The following is an 18,496-nucleotide window of genomic DNA, read 5'->3' on the forward strand; positions in this document are numbered from 1 at the left end:
TTACCCAAGTAGTACAATTTACATTAATCTGTCTTTGATTAAACTAGAGTTATAAAGAAAAGTCTGAAAATGGCCAAAAATCGCGATTTTCCCAGAGTATATATATGGAAAAAATGTAAAAAAAGTTTAGATCTTCAAACAGGCTAAAACTTTCATTTCTGGTCAAAAATATGACGGGAAAAACAATATGATTATTGTTTTCGGCATAGAGTGAATAGTTTTTGAGATATCCGTAAAATATGGGTTCACACAATTTTCTTGTAAAAAGACGTTTGCACCAAATATCGCTAAACTTTCAAATTTACATCAAATATAATGCTACCATATTGTTAAGTATGTATTTTTAACCAAGTAGTACAATTTACATTAATCTGTCTTTGATTAAACTAGAGTTATAAAGAAAAGTCTGAAAATGGCCAAAAATCGCGATTTTCCCTGAGTATATATATGGAAAAAATGTAAAAAAAGTTTAGATCTTCAAACAGGCTAAAACTTTCATTTCTGGTCAAAAATATGACGGGAAAAACAATATGATTATTGTTTTCGGCATAGAGTGAATAGTTTTTGAGATATCCGTAAAATATGGATTCATACAATTTTCTTGTAAAAAGACGTTTGCACCAAATATCGCTAAACTTTCAAATTTACATCAAATATAATGCTACCATATTGTTAAGTATGTATTTTTACCCAAGTAGTACAATTTACATTAATCTGTCTTTGATTAAACTAGAGTTATAAAGAAAAGTCTGAAAATGGCCAAAAATCGCGATTTTCCCAGAGTATATATATGGAAAAAATGTAAAAAAAGTTTAGATCTTCAAACAGGCTAAAACTTTCATTTCTGGTCAAAAATATGACGGGAAAAACAATATGATTATTGTTTTCGGCATAGAGTGAATAGTTTTTGAGATATCCGTAAAATATGGGTTCATACAATTTTCTTGTAAAAAGACGTTTGCACCAAATATCGCTAAACTTTCAAATTTACATCAAATATAATGCTACCATATTGTTAAGTATGTATTTTTAACCAAGTAGTACAATTTACATTAATCTGTCTTTGATTAAACTAGAGTTATAAAGAAAAGTCTGAAAATGGCCAAAAATCGCGATTTTCCCTGAGTATATATATGGAAAAAATGTAAAAAAAGTTTAGATCTTCAAACAGGCTAAAACTTTCATTTCTGGTCAAAAATATGACGGGAAAAACAATATGATTATTGTTTTCGGCATAGAGTGAATAGTTTTTGAGATATCCGTAAAATATGGATTCATACAATTTTCTTGTAAAAAGACGTTTGCACCAAATATCGCTAAACTTTCAAATTTACATCAAATATAATGCTACCATATTGTTAAGTATGTATTTTTACCCAAGTAGTACAATTTACATTAATCTGTCTTTGATTAAACTAGAGTTATAAAGAAAAGTCTGAAAATGGCCAAAAATCGCGATTTTCCCAGAGTATATATATGGAAAAAATGTAAAAAAAGTTTAGATCTTCAAACAGGCTAAAACTTTCATTTCTGGTCAAAAATATGACGGGAAAAACAATATGATTATTGTTTTCGGCATAGAGTGAATAGTTTTTGAGATATCCGTAAAATATGGGTTCATACAATTTTCTTGTAAAAAGACGTTTGCACCAAATATCGCTAAACTTTCAAATTTACATCAAATATAATGCTACCATATTGTTAAGTATGTATTTTTAACCAAGTAGTACAATTTACATTAATCTGTCTTTGATTAAACTAGAGTTATAAAGAAAAGTCTGAAAATGGCCAAAAATCGCGATTTTCCCTGAGTATATATATGGAAAAAATGTAAAAAAAGTTTAGATCTTCAAACAGGCTAAAACTTTCATTTCTGGTCAAAAATATGACGGGAAAAACAATATGATTATTGTTTTCGGCATAGAGTGAATAGTTTTTGAGATATCCGTAAAATATGGATTCATACAATTTTCTTGTAAAAAGACGTTTGCACCAAATATCGCTAAAGTTTCAAATTTACATCAAATATAATGCTACCATATTGTTAAGTATGTATTTTTACCCAAGTAGTACAATTTACATTAATCTGTCTTTGATTAAACTAGAGTTATAAAGAAAAGTCTGAAAATGGCCAAAAATCGCGATTTTCCCAGAGTATATATATGGAAAAAATGTAAAAAAAGTTTAGATCTTCAAACAGGCTAAAACTTTCATTTCTGGTCAAAAATATGACGGGAAAAACAATATGATTATTGTTTTCGGCATAGAGTGAATAGTTTTTGAGATATCCGTAAAATATGGGTTCATACAATTTTCTTGTAAAAAGACGTTTGCACCAAATATCGCTAAACTTTCAAATTTACATCAAATATAATGCTACCATATTGTTAAGTATGTATTTTTAACCAAGTAGTACAATTTACATTAATCTGTCTTTGATTAAACTAGAGTTATAAAGAAAAGTCTGAAAATGGCCAAAAATCGCGATTTTCCCTGAGTATATATATGGAAAAAATGTAAAAAAAGTTTAGATCTTCAAACAGGCTAAAACTTGCATTTCTGGTCAAAAATATGACGGGAAAAACAATATGATTATTGTTTTCGGCATAGAGTGAATAGTTTTTCAGATATCCGTAATATATGGGTTCATACAATTTTCTTGTAAAAAGACGTTTGAACCAAATATCGCTAAACTTTCAAATTTACATTAAATATAATGCTACCATATTGTTAAGCATGTATTTTTACCCAAGTAGATCAATTTACATTAATCTATCTTTGATTAAACTAGAGTTATAAAGAAAAGTCTGAAAATGGCCAAAAATCGCGATTTTCCCTGAGTATATATATGGAAAAAATGTAAAAAAAGTTTAGATCTTCAAACAGGCTAAAACTTTCATTTCTGGTCAAAAATATGACGGGAGAAACAATATGATTATTGTTTTCGGCATAGAGTGAATAGTTTTTGAGATATCCGTAAAATATGGGTTCATACAATTTTCTTGTAAAAAGACGTTTGAACCAAATATCGCTAAACTTTCAAATTTACATTAAATATAATGCTACCATATTGTTAAGCATGTATTTTTACCCAAGTAGATCAATTTACATTAATCTATCTTTGATTAAACTAGAGTTATAAAGAAAAGTCTGAAAATGGCCAAAAATCGCGATTTTCCCTGAGTATATATATGGAAAAAATGTAAAAAAAGTTTAGATCTTCAAACAGGCTAAAACTTTCATTTCTGGTCAAAAATATGACGGGAGAAACAATATGATTATTGTTTTCGGCATAGAGTGAATAGTTTTTGAGATATCCGTAAAATATGGGTTCATACAATTTTCTTGTAAAAAGACGTTTGAACCAAATATCGCTAAACTTTCAAATTTACATTAAATATAATGCTACCATATTGTTAAGCATGTATTTTTACCCAAGTAGATCAATTTACATTAATCTATCTTTGATTAAACTAGAGTTATAAAGAAAAGTCTGAAAATGGCCAAAAATCGCGATTTTCCCTGAGTATATATATGGAAAAAATGTAAAAAAAGTTTAGATCTTCAAACAGGCTAAAACTTTCATTTCTGGTCAAAAATATGACGGGAGAAACAATATGATTATTGTTTTCGGCATAGAGTGAATAGTTTTTGAGATATCCGTAAAATATGGGTTCATACAATTTTCTTGTAAAAAGACGTTTGAACCAAATATCTCTAAACTTTCAAATTTACATTAAATATAATGCTACCATATTGTTAAGCATGTATTTTTACCCAAGTAGATCAATTTACATTAATCTATCTTTGATTAAACTAGAGTTATAAAGAAAAGTCTGAAAATTGCCAAAAATCGCGATTTTCCCTGAGTATATATATGGAAAAAACGTCGAAAATTTTTTGGCTTCCAAATGAGGTAAAACTACCATATTTTATGAATATTATGATGAGAAAATCGAAAGTAACATTATTTTTCATGTAAGATTAATAGTTTTTAAGATATAAACAAAATTCTGTTTAATATGTAACTAGCAAAAAAGATGTTTTATCAATATTTTTTTAAAACTATGAAACTTACAGCAAGAGTAGTCGTGCTATCTTACTTAGCATTTAATTCTATATAAGTACTGGTAATTTTAGAAGCATATCTTGTTTCGTTCCATATTTATAAGCGAAAATTCAAAATTAATTACTGAAAAATATTTATAGATTAACTCATATTTTAATTATTATTTTATAGAAGTTTCAGTTATACCCAAAATATAATTATACCACGTTGTTGAGCATTAAATTCTACACATATACTGGTATTTTCACTAAAATATCATATAATTTTCCAGGCATAGAAATTATTAGAAGAAAAACCAATCAAAACGATTTATTTTTCTCATTATTTCAACTTTTATATATTGTTAGTTGTAATCCAATACTACTGCCTTATTTAGCATTAAATTCTACGTAGAAATTGATATTTTAATTAACATGTTATAGTCTTTTCCATCATATTTACCAAAAATATGTTCCAGCAAAGTTTATTAACAAAAAATAAATAAAAATAGAAATTTCTTTCTATCCAATGTATGCCGGTTTTCCTTGGTACCAGGCGGCGTCGAAATAAATCAAACGCCATAGTTCAATGTCACACACTGATGAGCAGGTTTAAGAAAAATGTCTTAAGACCGAGCCCAACAGCTCTTAACCATTAGTCATGTAGTATAGCCAAAATGTTAATGATTGTTATTTTACATGTGCATTATATGTGCTGGATGGTGTAAAGGACACATTCAGAGAATGTTGTATTTTTATTATTAGAAATGACATCCGACTAACTTTGAACTTTTACGTTTTCAAGACAAAACGCTGTTGTTTATTAGATGATGATGATTATTAACAATCCCGTAAAACTGGAAGTTGAAATAGGCTCGGGTCTCTCTCTTTTGGAAAGTGGCAGCGTGTTTAATAGCTGATTTCTATTAAGTGATTCTGTGCAATAGATTGCAGAGGAATAACAGTAATTTTGAGAGAAATTTTACGTGAAAATATAACAGTATCCGATGATATTTAAAAAGATGAAAACTGGAGTAATACGGTCTAGTTTAAAGAACAATATATATGTATTATTATCGCAGAATATCTATGAAACATAGATCATATTAATTGCTGTTGATCCTACATTATAACTTTATAATTCCAAATATGTGTAATATAAAATACAACTATGTTTATTATAAATATAAATATTTATGTATTTGTGATATTGAGGGTTCTCTAATAATAAGAATGTTTTGAGGTTTTTCTGTAAGTTTAAAGTTGTTCAGTGCCTAATCATTTTGCGTAATATTGAAACTTAAAACTTGAAAAAAATTGTTGCAAATGTATTAATAGTAATGATACTCAGAAGTATACAATTTCTTGTCATTTTACCAAAACTACAAGAAATATATTTAAATTTAATGATAACAATCACCGGGAAATAACAAAGATTTATGACCACGTCACGGTTTAAAATCTATTGAATCTTTCCCGAAACCAACCGTGGTACGCAGTACTTTTTTTAGTACGGCTTAAAGATTTCTTGTTCTCTCGTTGTTTACATTGGATTTTCGGTTGAAAACGGATAGGACGGACTCTCTTTTCCCTTTATAGCATAACGGGACATTTAAGAAGTGTCAATAACAGAGGTTCCTCGAAGCGTCAGGGAAACAACGACCGAGTAGGTACAGAAATTGAGTAATAAACGCATAAAGGATATTGCTGGATCGAAAGAAATTAGAAAGCCCATTTCGACCAGCGAAACCCCGAATCATCGTTGGATTTTTCGGTGTTTGATCAGTGGAGAATACTAATTTTCCTTCGAAAATTCGGACCAGCGATTATATGCGACCGCTAACGTGCCAATGCACTTTTAAATTAAACAACAAGCAAGTTGAATAACAATAATTAGTGGCTTATCACACCTAGACTTCGGCATAATTTCAATATTTTTAATGGGTAAATTCTTGCTTATTTTAGTAACCAAATGTTCAAGTTTAGTAAACAGAATCATCAGATCTACGACTATATTTTCAGAATACATGTAAGGATTTTATTAAGGTAATTAGTTTCCTCAAAAGAAGTTGAATAACAATAATTACTGCCTTGTCACACACAGACATATTTCCATTTTCGTTATTCGAGTTGTTATAACAATTATGAACAAACAATGGCGAAAGAAAAAGTTCGGACGGCAGCTAGACTTTCTGCACTGTCAATTGTAAAACAAATAAATTAAATCAAATAAATAATATCAGTTAAATCATCCAACAAACAATGGCCGATGATTCATTATCGTCAATATAAATTTGTATCGCTTGATATATTTTTAATCGGTGAATTTTTCAAATAAAGCTTACCTCATTCCTTTTTTTTTAAACGAATGTTCATTGGAGATCGAATTTGAAACGTGATTATTGAGAACTCACCAGATATTCAGAATACGTGCAAAGGTTTGATCAAAGTACGTAGTACCGCGAACGTTATTGAGATTTGGTTAGTAATAAGGCGCCCACCATACAGCCCTGATCTGAGGTCAGGAGATTTTTAGTTATTTATTTGAAAAATACGTGAGGAATTAAATAAGACGTGGACTTAAAACATATAGTATTTTAAAAAGAATAGAAAATTGCGGAGAGGTCAAACCTAATTAGTTGGCAATGATCTTAAGATTTCTTTCTATAGGCCATTAAAGCTATTCAGGCGGTCGTTTTATAAGCTCTTCGAAGGTATGCTGATCGAACACATCCCATTCTAATCTTGACATTGTGCGCGTTTTCTTGGACAACATATTATTCATAGCACCAGAAAGGTCATGCGAAAGAGAAGGATACACTTTTTCTATCGTTTTGACGTTTTAGCGCCTGTTTTATTATTCAAATTCGCGATGAATACGTGGAAATGACGAGATAAACTTCAATACATCAATATGTTGGATAAGAACTGTAAGAACTGTTGTTTTGGTATTTTTGTTGTAATTGCGGAACTTATGAATTTATCCAGATGACATTTTCACTATATTTGTGGTGAATTAAATTTAAAAAATTCATAAAAAGCATTTTAGTTATGGATAGGAAAAAAGAAGAAAGTGGGAAAGCTGATAAAAACACTCACTTGTTTCATACAACTTCCTAAAAATCGATTTCGATGTTTTCCCCTAGTTAATAGGTGAATTGAAAAGTCTCCAGGCCTGACACATAGATGGCGCTACTAGAATTAAATCCATATGTTTTTTAATTAGCCCAAACCGTCAAAAGGTGCGTGTATAAATTTGACAGCTGTCGGATCATTAGCTTGTGAATTATAGCATTTTGTGTGAAGCAACTTTTGTTATTTTGAAACAAAATGGATAAAAAAGATAAAATATTGCTTTTTGAAGGGAAAAAATACAGTTGAAGCAAAAAACTTGGCTTGATGTCGGATACTGCCTCAGGAAAATCAGCCATCAAGGTTTGGTATGCTAAGTTTAGACATAGTGAAATGAGCACCGAAGACGGTGAACGCAGTGGACGTCCAAAATAGGTTGTTACGTTCGAAAACATAAAAAAAATCCACAAAATGATTTTGAATAACCGTAAATTGAAGCTGAATTAAATAGCAGACACTCTGAAGATATCAACTGAACGTGTACATCATATCATTCACGAATGTTTGGGTATTAGAAAGCTCTGTGCAAAGTGGGTGCCGCGTGAGCTCACTTTTGACCAAAAACAATGACGAATTGATGATTCGGAGCAGTGTTTGAAAATGATCAAGCGTAATAAACCCTAGTTTTGCGTCGATATGTGACAATTGATGAAAAATGGCTCCATCATTTCCCTCCGAAGTCCAATCGACAGTCATCCCATTGGACTGCACACGATGAGCCCGCTCCAAAGCGTGGGAAAACGCAACAGTCGGCTGGCAAGGTTATGGCGTCTATATTTTGGGGTGTGCATAGAATAATGTTCATTAACTACCTTGAAAGCGGAAGAACTATCAACAGCGACTATGACATAGCGTTATTGGACAGTTTGAACGACGAAATCGCCGAGAAACGGCTGCATTTGAAGAAAAAGAAAGTTCTGCTTCACCAAGACAATGCATCGTGTCAAGAATCCATGAATTGGGCTTCGAATTGCTTCCTCATCCACCGTTTTGTCCCGATCTGGCCTCCAGCGGCTATTTCCTGTTCTCATATCTTAAAAGAAAGCTCGCTGAGAAGAAATGTTCGTCGAATGAAGAGGTTATCGATGAAACTGAGGCCTATTTTGAAGCAAAGGACAAATCGTACTACAAAAATGGTATCGAAAAGTTGGACTGTCGCTATAATCAGTGTATCATCCTTGAAGGGAATTATATTGAATAAAAAAAACTAATTTTGCCAAAAAAATATGTTTTACTATGATAGACCGGGGAATTTTCAATTGACCTGTTATAATGCTATCAACGATGAGCATGAAAAGACTGTCAGAATGAAACAATGTTTAAAGGAAACAGTTACTTAAAAAAGGGCTAAAACAACAATCGACCGAACCATATTTCGAAAGCCCTTTCAGAAAGATTATATTTTTCAATAGATCATGAGACATGGAACCATATTAAAGGCCGCATATACAGGGTATTCGTCGTAAAATAAATGACCATGTGCCTCAAATCCTATAATACTTTTATATAAATCGATAAAATAATGGGAACTGAAAGTTTCGTATTATGCATCGACCATCATCAGGGTTATTTTTAAATAATAACATTCTGGATTAATCGACTAGTGTCGTGCCCGATTCACCAGCTATCATCATTTTTGAATGCGGTTTTATGATATATTTTGAAGAATATTAGCTAGATGTTTGGTTTACGACAAGAGCTCATTCCATAAATATATAACAATGTCAGATCGTTCGTGAATGTTAGTTATCTTCTCTTGAATAAAATAGTTATTATTTTAGCCTTATATATTGGGTATGTGCATGTATTATGATCATGATTTCACTTTAAAAATATATTTGTTGCATGTATCGCCATAAACTTCGGAGTCCACGATCCACGACGAGCATGAAGAGATATCCCATCAGGATATTTCTGTGTTGGAGGAAAAATATAAGGACCATCGGAATAAAAAAGGAACGTCTATGGTTGACAGTAGGGATATTTCAAAGATTACTTACAAGAAAAGGACCAATAACCCTATGGATTTTTCAACAATTTCGAACATAGATGTCATTAAAGGGGAGAACAATCATTCTTTAAAAGTATTTAGTAAAAATATGTACCATTTTCTATAAAAATCGGAGTTAAAAACGAACTAGAGTTTATAAAAATGTCCCATCAAGATATTTCTGTGGTGGAGGGAAGATATAAGGGCCATTGGAAGAAGCAATGTTTATGGTTAACAGTAGGGATATTTCAAAGGTGACTTACAAGAAAAGAGCCTAAAGTCCAATGGATTTTCCAACGAATTAGAACGTAGATGTCATTAAAATAGAGACCAATTAGCCTTTAAATATATTTAGTAAAAATATGAGTTAATAAAAACGTTTCTTTGCCATAGCAGGGTTTCCTTAGGTTCTGACGGGTGGTATGTTTGCAAGAAAGCTTCCAGACATTATCGCAGACAAAAATAATTAATATCCGAATTATCTACGTGCTTATCGCGAGGCTGACCAAAATGAAAGTGAAATGGCTCATTAAAACTGTTACAGATCATTTTAGATTGTTTTCTGGCGGATGTGAGTCAACGCGAGAAGACCGGCCTTGATATTTACCGAAAAATGGTTCGCTCCGTTTTTTTTTTCGGAATTCTGATCGATCGAGGAATCGAACCCGGCCTTATACGGTCAATTCGTTCGAGGGGGTTGTGGGTGGCACTCACCTGGCTGGGGTCCGCTGCGGGTACACTGGTTCTCTCTCGTCGTTCGTTGGGGGATCAATTCGATCGGATCAGAGCGCGGTCGAAGACTGAGGTTTGATTTCGATCGCGGCAGGACCTGGAGATTCGCGGGGAACGCCGTGAAAGCGGCCGTTTTCGGGGGGGAGATCCGCGACGGATTCTTGCTCGGGGCGAGGGAGGGGGGACATGGTATGCTTTACGGCTAATAATGTTATACAAGGAACTGTATTTATATGTAACGCTATTGGGAAAAATCGCCGTAATTATCTGTTACATGCAGACCGTGAGGTAAAGGGTGTTTTTTTTTCGCGAATTACGAGAACTTTGGTCTGAAATAAAACTCGTGTACAGTACCGTTCAAAAGTCATTACTAGTCGATTTGACTTAACAAAATATTGTAATGATTCTTTAAATTTCAGCTAAACAAAATTATAGCAGTAACAAGTCAACTGAAAGGTCTCCGGCCTGACACATAGATGGCGCTACTGGAATATATCCATATGTTTTAGTTAGCTCTAGCCCTCAAAAGATGCGTGTATAAATTCGACAGCTGTCGGATCATTAGTTTGTGAATTATAACATTTTGAGTGATGCAAATTTTGTTATTGTTAAAAAAAATGGATAAAAAGGAATTTCGCGTGTTGATAAGATATTGCTTTTTGAAGGGGAAAAATACAGTAAAAATATCAACTGAACGTGTACATACACATATCATTCACGAATATTTGGGTATGAGAAAGTTCTGTGCAAAGTGGGTACCGCGTGAGCTCACTTTTGACCAAAACCAACGACAAGTTGATGATTCGAAGCAGTGTTTGAAGATGATCAAGTGTAATAAACCCGCAGCAGCAGCAAAGCAGTTTTTGCGTCTATATGTGACAATCGATGAAACATGGCTCCATCATTTCACTCCGAAGTCTAATCGATAGTCATCCGAGTGGACTACACACGATGAACTCGCTCCAAAGCGTGAGAAAAGGCAAGAGTCGACTGGCAAGGTTATGGCGTCTGTATTTTGGAATGCGCCTGGAATAATTTTCATTAACAACCTTGAAAAAGGAAGGACCATCAACAGCGTCTATTACATGGCATTATTGGACCTTTTGAAAGAGGAAATCGTTGAAAAACGGTCGCATTTGAAGAAAAAGAAAGTGTTGCTTCACCAAGACAATGCACCGTGCCACAAGTCAGTGAAAACGATGGCAAAAATCCATGAATTGGGCTTCGAATTGCTTCCTCATCCACCGTATTCTCCAGATCTGGCCCCCGGCGACTATTTCCTGTTCTCCGATCGCAAAAGAATGAAATTTTCGTCAAATGAAAAGGTGATCGCCGAAACTGCGGCCTATTTTGAAGCAGAGGACAAATCATAGTACAAAAATGGTATCGAAAAGTTGGAGGGTCAATATAATCAGTGTATTACCCTTGAAGGGAATTATCTTGAATAAAAAAACTAATTTTGTCAAAAAAATGTGTTTTACTATGGTAGGCCGGGGCCTTTTCAATTGACCTATTACAACGATTAAGACGACTCGACAACACTCAAAACTCGACAAAGCCATCTACCATTTTTTAGTTACATCTTACATTAGATATGTTACAGTACAATCTTATTTTACAAATATTTATTACTACTGTTCTGTTGTACTTCCTTTAATATGCAAGTTAAGAATACACTTACACATTGAACAAGTTCGTGTGGTTTAGTTCACATCAATCTTCTGATTGCCTGCGTGTTGTCCAGTAGCTGTATTGCTTCCACGTTGTTGCAATTTATCAAACCTTTTTTCATGTATTTACCATTGAAAATTAAAATATACAACAAAGTGAAAAAAGGACTGATGAAACCAACGAATAAACCATCGTCGATGTGATGAAATTTATCAGTGAATTTCGGACTGAAATGCGACACAATTTCAGTCAGTTAGCAGGCAGGGTAGGAAAATTTGAAGAATCCCAAAAACGAGACAAAGAAGAACAAAAATAAGTAATTCGTTCTTAAGAATTATAACGTGGAAACCTAACCTCACTAACAAATTTGTTAACTGGACACGTTCAGACATAATGCAGGAACAACTCAGTTTAAACGCAAAACTCAAAAATATAGACGATCTTGTGCAACATACCTGAAGTATAATAGAACAAATTGAGTCTGCTGCAAAAGAAGCTACCCCAACAGCAAGAGGCAAATCACTATATAGGGTAAATCACCCCCTTGAATTTAGGGAACTGATTAAAGAAACACGAAAAGCTAGTAGAGTATGACAGACAAATCAAACTATTAAGGCATATAAAGGGATGTTTTGGAAAATATATAAGTGAAGTAAGCTCGGAAGCAGACAAAGATCGCTCGCTATGGAAAGCAACAGAAACTGACAATAATCTCAATCCTAAAAAGCCCCTGGAATTGATGATATTTCACGTGGCTTGCTGCCACGAAAAGCAATCATCATGTTGTTCTAATAATTATGCTCAAAAACCAGATCTTACGCTGCTACATGCAAAAGACAAAAAGCAAAGCAGATTAGACTTAAAGTCAAGCAACTGCACTGTTTATCAATCAATCATAAAGCCAGTTTGGACCTATAGTGTGCAAATATGGGGTTGCACTAAGTAGTAATCAATAAAACCAAGTAGTAATCCAAACCTGTCCTGTTGAACTTCAGGCTGAATATAAATCCTAGTTAATAGAGATTCTTTGATTTTGCTATCCCTGATAACATATTTGAATATACAAATCTCACATTAGCTAAAAATACAAACTGTTTGTCTCGGATAACTCTCGAAAAAAGGCATTAGATTACAAGGAACTATGCAAGGATAATAGCACTGATTAGAACCGATGATATTAAATGATTCTGCAAGCTTGATTTCGAAGTTATCTGATGGCTCTACTGATGATGGATAACTATATATTAATAAATAGAGATTTATAAATTATTGGTTACCAAAATTAAATAGAAATCGATTAGAAATACGAACACGTTAATTGTTTTAACGTACTGGTTTATTTTATATAGTTATTTCGGTATAGGACTGGTTGAAATTTGGCTTGACCTTGGACGGTCTGAAATATTTCCGATTGTTTTTTCTACACCCTTGTCCTACACACGACTCATCAGACTAGCAATTGTTCACTGTTCGCGTCTTTGTACCTGTTATTGTCAATGTTATGTCTTTAATTTGTATTTATTTTAAAAAAATGTTTACGTATTGACACTAAAAAACACTACATTTAAGAGGTAAGTGAAATAAATATATGTTTTGTGGGAGATAGTGAGGGTTGAAATTTTGTTAATAGTAAATGAGATATCTTCATTATTTATTTGAGATATCGTGCAGAGTTTATATCACCTGATCAGCGATCAGTGATTAACTTCACTTTTCTTATCGTCAAATACGTTCCATTGCGATGTGTTGGTTGGTTTAGATGTCAAACCATGATAACTACATAGCCAGCCTTGTGCGGTGATAAATCTGGAACATTCTGTAACCTGTAGTAGGTGTAAAAGTGAACATCAATTATTACAAATAAAATATTTTTAACAAAAAAATTAACCGACTTCAAAAAATTAATAAGGAACTCATTAAAACGTAAGAAATAATCAATCTTAGATTTTAACCCCAAAAAAAAAAGTTTTAAAATAAAATATGTACATAATAATCGTTGTAATAACCAAATGAGAATAAACAAAAATTTAACCTATCTACTACGCGTATTTTATTCTACTATATACACGCAGTTTAGCTTAATACCTAATTAAACCTGTTTATTTATTTACAATATTATTTTAACTACTACCAACTGACCACTTTGCAGTTAGTACGAACAACAAATTAGATTTGTTTTGTTCGTAATTTAATTTTTTGTATATGTCACAAAATTATATTGTTATTTTTGTATTATTTGGGCGCGGTACCGACTTCAAACTGATTTATTGTTATTGATGCTTGTGCGGTCTGATGATACGTAAAATGCACCAGCACAGATTTCCTTGTTTTACCCAGTTTGGGTCCAATTTTTATATTGTCTGTTTGCTGTCGTAATTGTCTGTTTTTCGTGTGGCTTTTTCGCTATCGTCTGCGACAGAAATAGTTGCAGTATCTTCGGCAAATGTCGCCATAGTGTTATTTTCCATTTGTGGTATATCACAAGTGTAGAGTAGATAAAGCACTGGCCCCACTACACATCCTTGTAGTACACCTGTTCTAACTTCTTTTATTGAATAGTAGGCTTCCTCTAGTTTGACTTTAAACATTCTGGCTGTAACGTAAGATTTCAGTAGCTCAGTTTGTTGTTTCGATAACATTTTCTGTAGCTTATGAACAAGGCCCTCATACCATACCTTATCAAAGCCTCGTGCTATATCTAGCAATATAGTTGAACAAACATTTTTAACTTCATAGGCGGATATAGAGATTAACGACACAGCAGACACTCGTTAATGTGAACCAATTTTAACCATTCATCACCACGATCGCGATTTTTTATCATCACTACATAGTATAAAACAAAGTCGCCTTTTCTGTCCCTATATCCCTATGTGCGCTTAAATCTTTAAAACTAAGCAACGGATGTTGATGCGGTTTTTTTCAATAGATAGAGTGATTAGAGGAAGGTTTATATGTATAATACATGCATAATATACTAAGGCAACATTGCTAATTTTAGAGGTTTCTAACGTGATGTCGTAAATTAACCTATTTTTTTAGGCTTATTTAGCAATTAGCAAAAACGCTGCCTAACCCTACGAGTTAGATCAAATTAATGTACTACAGTATTGTACACCATAAAAAGGTCTACAAAAAAGTCCGCGATGGTATATGTTTATCTTTTAGGGATAACCATTTTTATTGTTTACTTTTTACGTGAGAAAATGGCTTATTTACGAAGCTATTTTAAGCAATACGGCATTAATCCTTATCGAATTAAGTACCTTAAATACAGTGTGCAATTAATATAGATCAATATGGTTCCTTACAGCATGTAAATTAAACAAATATTTTCGAAGATATTACAAATTTAAAATTTGCGTTTAAAAATGTGTAATGTAATAAAAATTATATGAATTTAGATATTCCAAACATAGCAGGAAATCTTCATAGTAAGTATAGGGGAAGAGGAATTGTTTTACTCCAAATTTAATGCGTGCAGGCCAAGGGCAGTAATGAATGAACCAAAAATACTGGATCGATTTTAATCATGTTTTCATTGAGTGACATAGGCATATATATTTTATGCCCGTGCAAAGTCGGAGCGGGCCGCTATGTTTTTATATACAACGTTCATATTTTTTCTGTAGTGTATTTAATTTAGTATCAGCATTGCACCCGTGCGAAGCCGGGGCGGGTCGCTAGTTATTTATTATAGCAATCTAGTAAATCAACACCAGTAAGGTTTTATATGGTAATTATGGTTTAATTCTCTTTAATCTTCCAACTAAGCCATCATCATCTAGGAGTGAATGAACCTCAACATTGATGTGCTGATGAGGCTTCTGTTCGTGTCTTTGGGCATAGTTATTGGTAACGTTAGCGACAGTTTCTACCTTCAGGTCTTTATACGGATTGCCATTACGAATGAACCATGGAGCATCAACAATATCTCGTCGTACCTTTTTTTCGGGTCTTTGTATAATATTTCTATTTCGCTTTGGCTGGTACAACCCCAGAATGAAATACAGAGACTTGTTGGTGAAGTAAAAGCTCACAGAATCATGGAATCGTCCACCTAATAACCAGTTCTTCACATATTTAACATGTGGCTTCCACCTGAGTTCAAGATCAAAGGTCCTGCCAACATATTTGACTGTATTTCTATACGGAATTATTTGTTGATTTATATATACTATCCTGTGCTCGATTCTTTTGTTGGTGAAATCAATTTCATATACCATTTACCAAGCCAGTATTGTATTTTGGCAATGGCTGTTTGTAATTTTTTGATTGATCCAGTGTTGTTATTTTCGAAGTCTTGAACGTTATTTAAGGTTGATACATATACATATATTTATAAGAAACTAAACAAATATTTCAACAGCGATAATAATATTTTTAAAGAAGAATTTTAGTAGAAGATAGACGAACGCAAGTTCTTTTAGACGAGTTTCGTGTTATAACAAATTGCGGAAGTATTAAGGACAAATTTGAAATTACATTTACAATATTTTCGAGTTATAGTAACAGGTCAATTGAAAAGTCCCCGGTCTGACACACAGATGGCGCTACTAGACTTAAATCAATATGTTTTTTAGTTAGCCTCAAAACCCTCCAAAAATGTGTGTATAAATTTGATAGCCGTCGGATCATTAGTTTGTGAATTATAGCATTTTGAGTAAAGCAACTTTTGTTATTGTGAAATAAATGCTTAAAAAAGAATTTCGCGCGTTGATAAATATTGCTTTTTGATGGAAAAAATACAGTTGAAGCAAAAACTTGGCTTGATGCAGAATTTCCGGATACTGCCCCAAAAAATCAACGATCAAGGATTGGTATGCTAAGTTTAGACGTGGTGAAATGAGCACCGAAGACGGTGGACGCAGCGGACGCCCGAAAGAGGTTGTTGCCGACGAAAACATTTTAAAAAATCCACTAAATTATTTTGAATGACCGTAAATAGAAACTGAATGAAATAGCAGACACTCTAAAGATATCTACTGATCGTATACTTTATATCATTAATTCAATATTTGGGTATGAGAAAGCTCTGTGCAAAGTGGGTGCCGCGCGAGCTCACTTTTGACCAAAAACATTGACGAGTTGATGATTCGGAGCAGTGTTTGAAGATGATCAGCGTAATATATCCGAGTTTTTGCGCCGATATGTGATAATGGATGAAACATGGCTCCATCATTTCACTCCGAAGTCCAATCGACAGTCATCCGAGTGGACTACAGACGATGAACCCGCTCCAAAGCGTGGGAAAACGTAACAGTGGGCTGGCAAGGTTATGGCATCTTCATTTTGGGATGCGCATGAAATAATTTTCATTGACTACCTTGAAAAAGGATGGACCATCAACAGAGACTATTACATGGCATTATTGGACCGTTTGAAGGACGAAATCGCTGAAATACGACCGCATTTGAAGGAAAAAAGTGCTGCTTCACCAAGACAACGCACCGTGTCACAAGTCAGTGAAAACGATGGGAAGAATCCATGAATTGGGCTTCGTATTGCTTCCTCATCCACCGTATTCTCCAAATCTGGCCCCCCTCGACAATTTCCTATTCTCAGATCTCAAAAGAATGCTCGCTGGGAAGAAATTTTCGTCGAATGAAAAGATGATCGCCGATACTGAGGCCTATTTTGAAGCAAAGGACAATCGACAAAGGACACCCCTTGAAGGGAAATATGTTGAATAAAAAAAACTAATTTCGCTAAAAAAATGTGTTTTAATATGGTAGGCAGAGGACTTTTCAATTGACCCGTTATATTTGGCAACGATTTGCAAATATACTGATGTTATTGTAGGGTAAATTAAAAGTAAAATAAGCAGAAAGTACCTATATTTTGGCCGTCGATACGGAATAATACCGCCTAGCATTGAAAAATGGCAAAATTACCTTTTCCTAGTAAATAATAGAATTTTACAGCCCGTGCAGGTAGTTGACAGTACATCGACAAAAGAATAAACTGCACCTGGGTATACCCGGGCCATCGCTCAGCAATTATCCTAATCCTTTTCGGAGTCTCCAGCACATCTATTTGCATTTCTAGTCGGCCCGGTTGGCTATTCTGTATGCAGCAGGCCATGCTGTCCGACTTTATCTGCAATGCTTTATCGGGCTGTATTGTAAACAACTTTTATTTTGTTCCAAATTTGTATAGATAGCAATTTCCAAAATAAAAGAAAAACATTAATTTTCGAACCAAAACTATAATTCGAAAAATAGAACACGGTTTTATATTTAAAAACAAACGCAAATACTGATAATTAACGCAGATAGACGAACATCCCTTTCCGATAACGTTCCATCGTGATAACATAAGACCGAATAGTTTAGGTCTTTTTTTCACACTTTTACGACGTGGCGTACCGACAAACTTAGAAATTCCCATTCCACAAAGATTATATTCTTCGATAGCCCGTGTCCCACGGGACCATCTTTAAGTACCACGTATACAGGGTGTTCCGTTATTAATCAACAAAACCTTAATCGTTAAATAAATTACCTATCTAAAATCCCTCAGTAATATTTATATACATCGATGAAATAATAGAAAATAGAAGTATCGGCCATCATCAGGACTATTTTTTAATGATTACCTTATTATTTAAGTAGTTTTGTGTTCGATTCATTTGTTATCATCATTTTTTAAGGCAGTTTTATGATCTATTCTGCAGAATTGATTTACGATTTTGTACTCATTATGGGACATCTTTTTTATCTATAAATTTAAATAAATAAACAAAACTGGTAATTTTGGAGAATTACCTTAAATATTTACAAGAAATAATTCAAAATCGATTACCCAAAACTCTTTATAAATCAGCCGATATTTTTATTATTATTTTATAGAATACCCAGAATATAATTATATTACCGTAATGAACACTATTTAGTTACATAAAGACTAATTATTTTGATTAAA

The 18,496-nt window shown here is 33.2% G+C and overlaps 2 protein-coding genes across 3 annotated transcripts in view; one reads left to right on the plus strand and one right to left on the minus strand.

Annotated features, from left to right (window-relative positions):
- The window catches only part of Cpap1-g (cuticular protein analogous to peritrophins 1-G), a 29,264-nt gene extending 19,243 nt beyond the window's left edge, over positions 1 to 10,021 (minus strand). For both annotated transcript variants that reach the window (XM_076412972.1, XM_076412971.1), the window contains exon 1: positions 9,884 to 10,021. The gene's annotated coding sequence lies outside the window, so the exon portion shown is untranslated. The remainder of the gene's footprint in view (positions 1 to 9,883) is intronic.
- The window catches only part of wech (tripartite motif containing 71 protein wech), a 155,422-nt gene that overhangs the window by 119,802 nt on the left and 17,124 nt on the right, over positions 1 to 18,496 (plus strand). The gene's annotated exons all lie outside the window — the stretch shown is intronic.

Source organism: Rhynchophorus ferrugineus, unplaced genomic scaffold (assembly GCF_030347505.1).
Source record: "Rhynchophorus ferrugineus isolate W39M unplaced genomic scaffold, kcgeb_rfMv2 rfM8, whole genome shotgun sequence".
Classification (NCBI taxonomy): Eukaryota; Metazoa; Arthropoda; class Insecta; order Coleoptera; family Curculionidae; genus Rhynchophorus; species Rhynchophorus ferrugineus.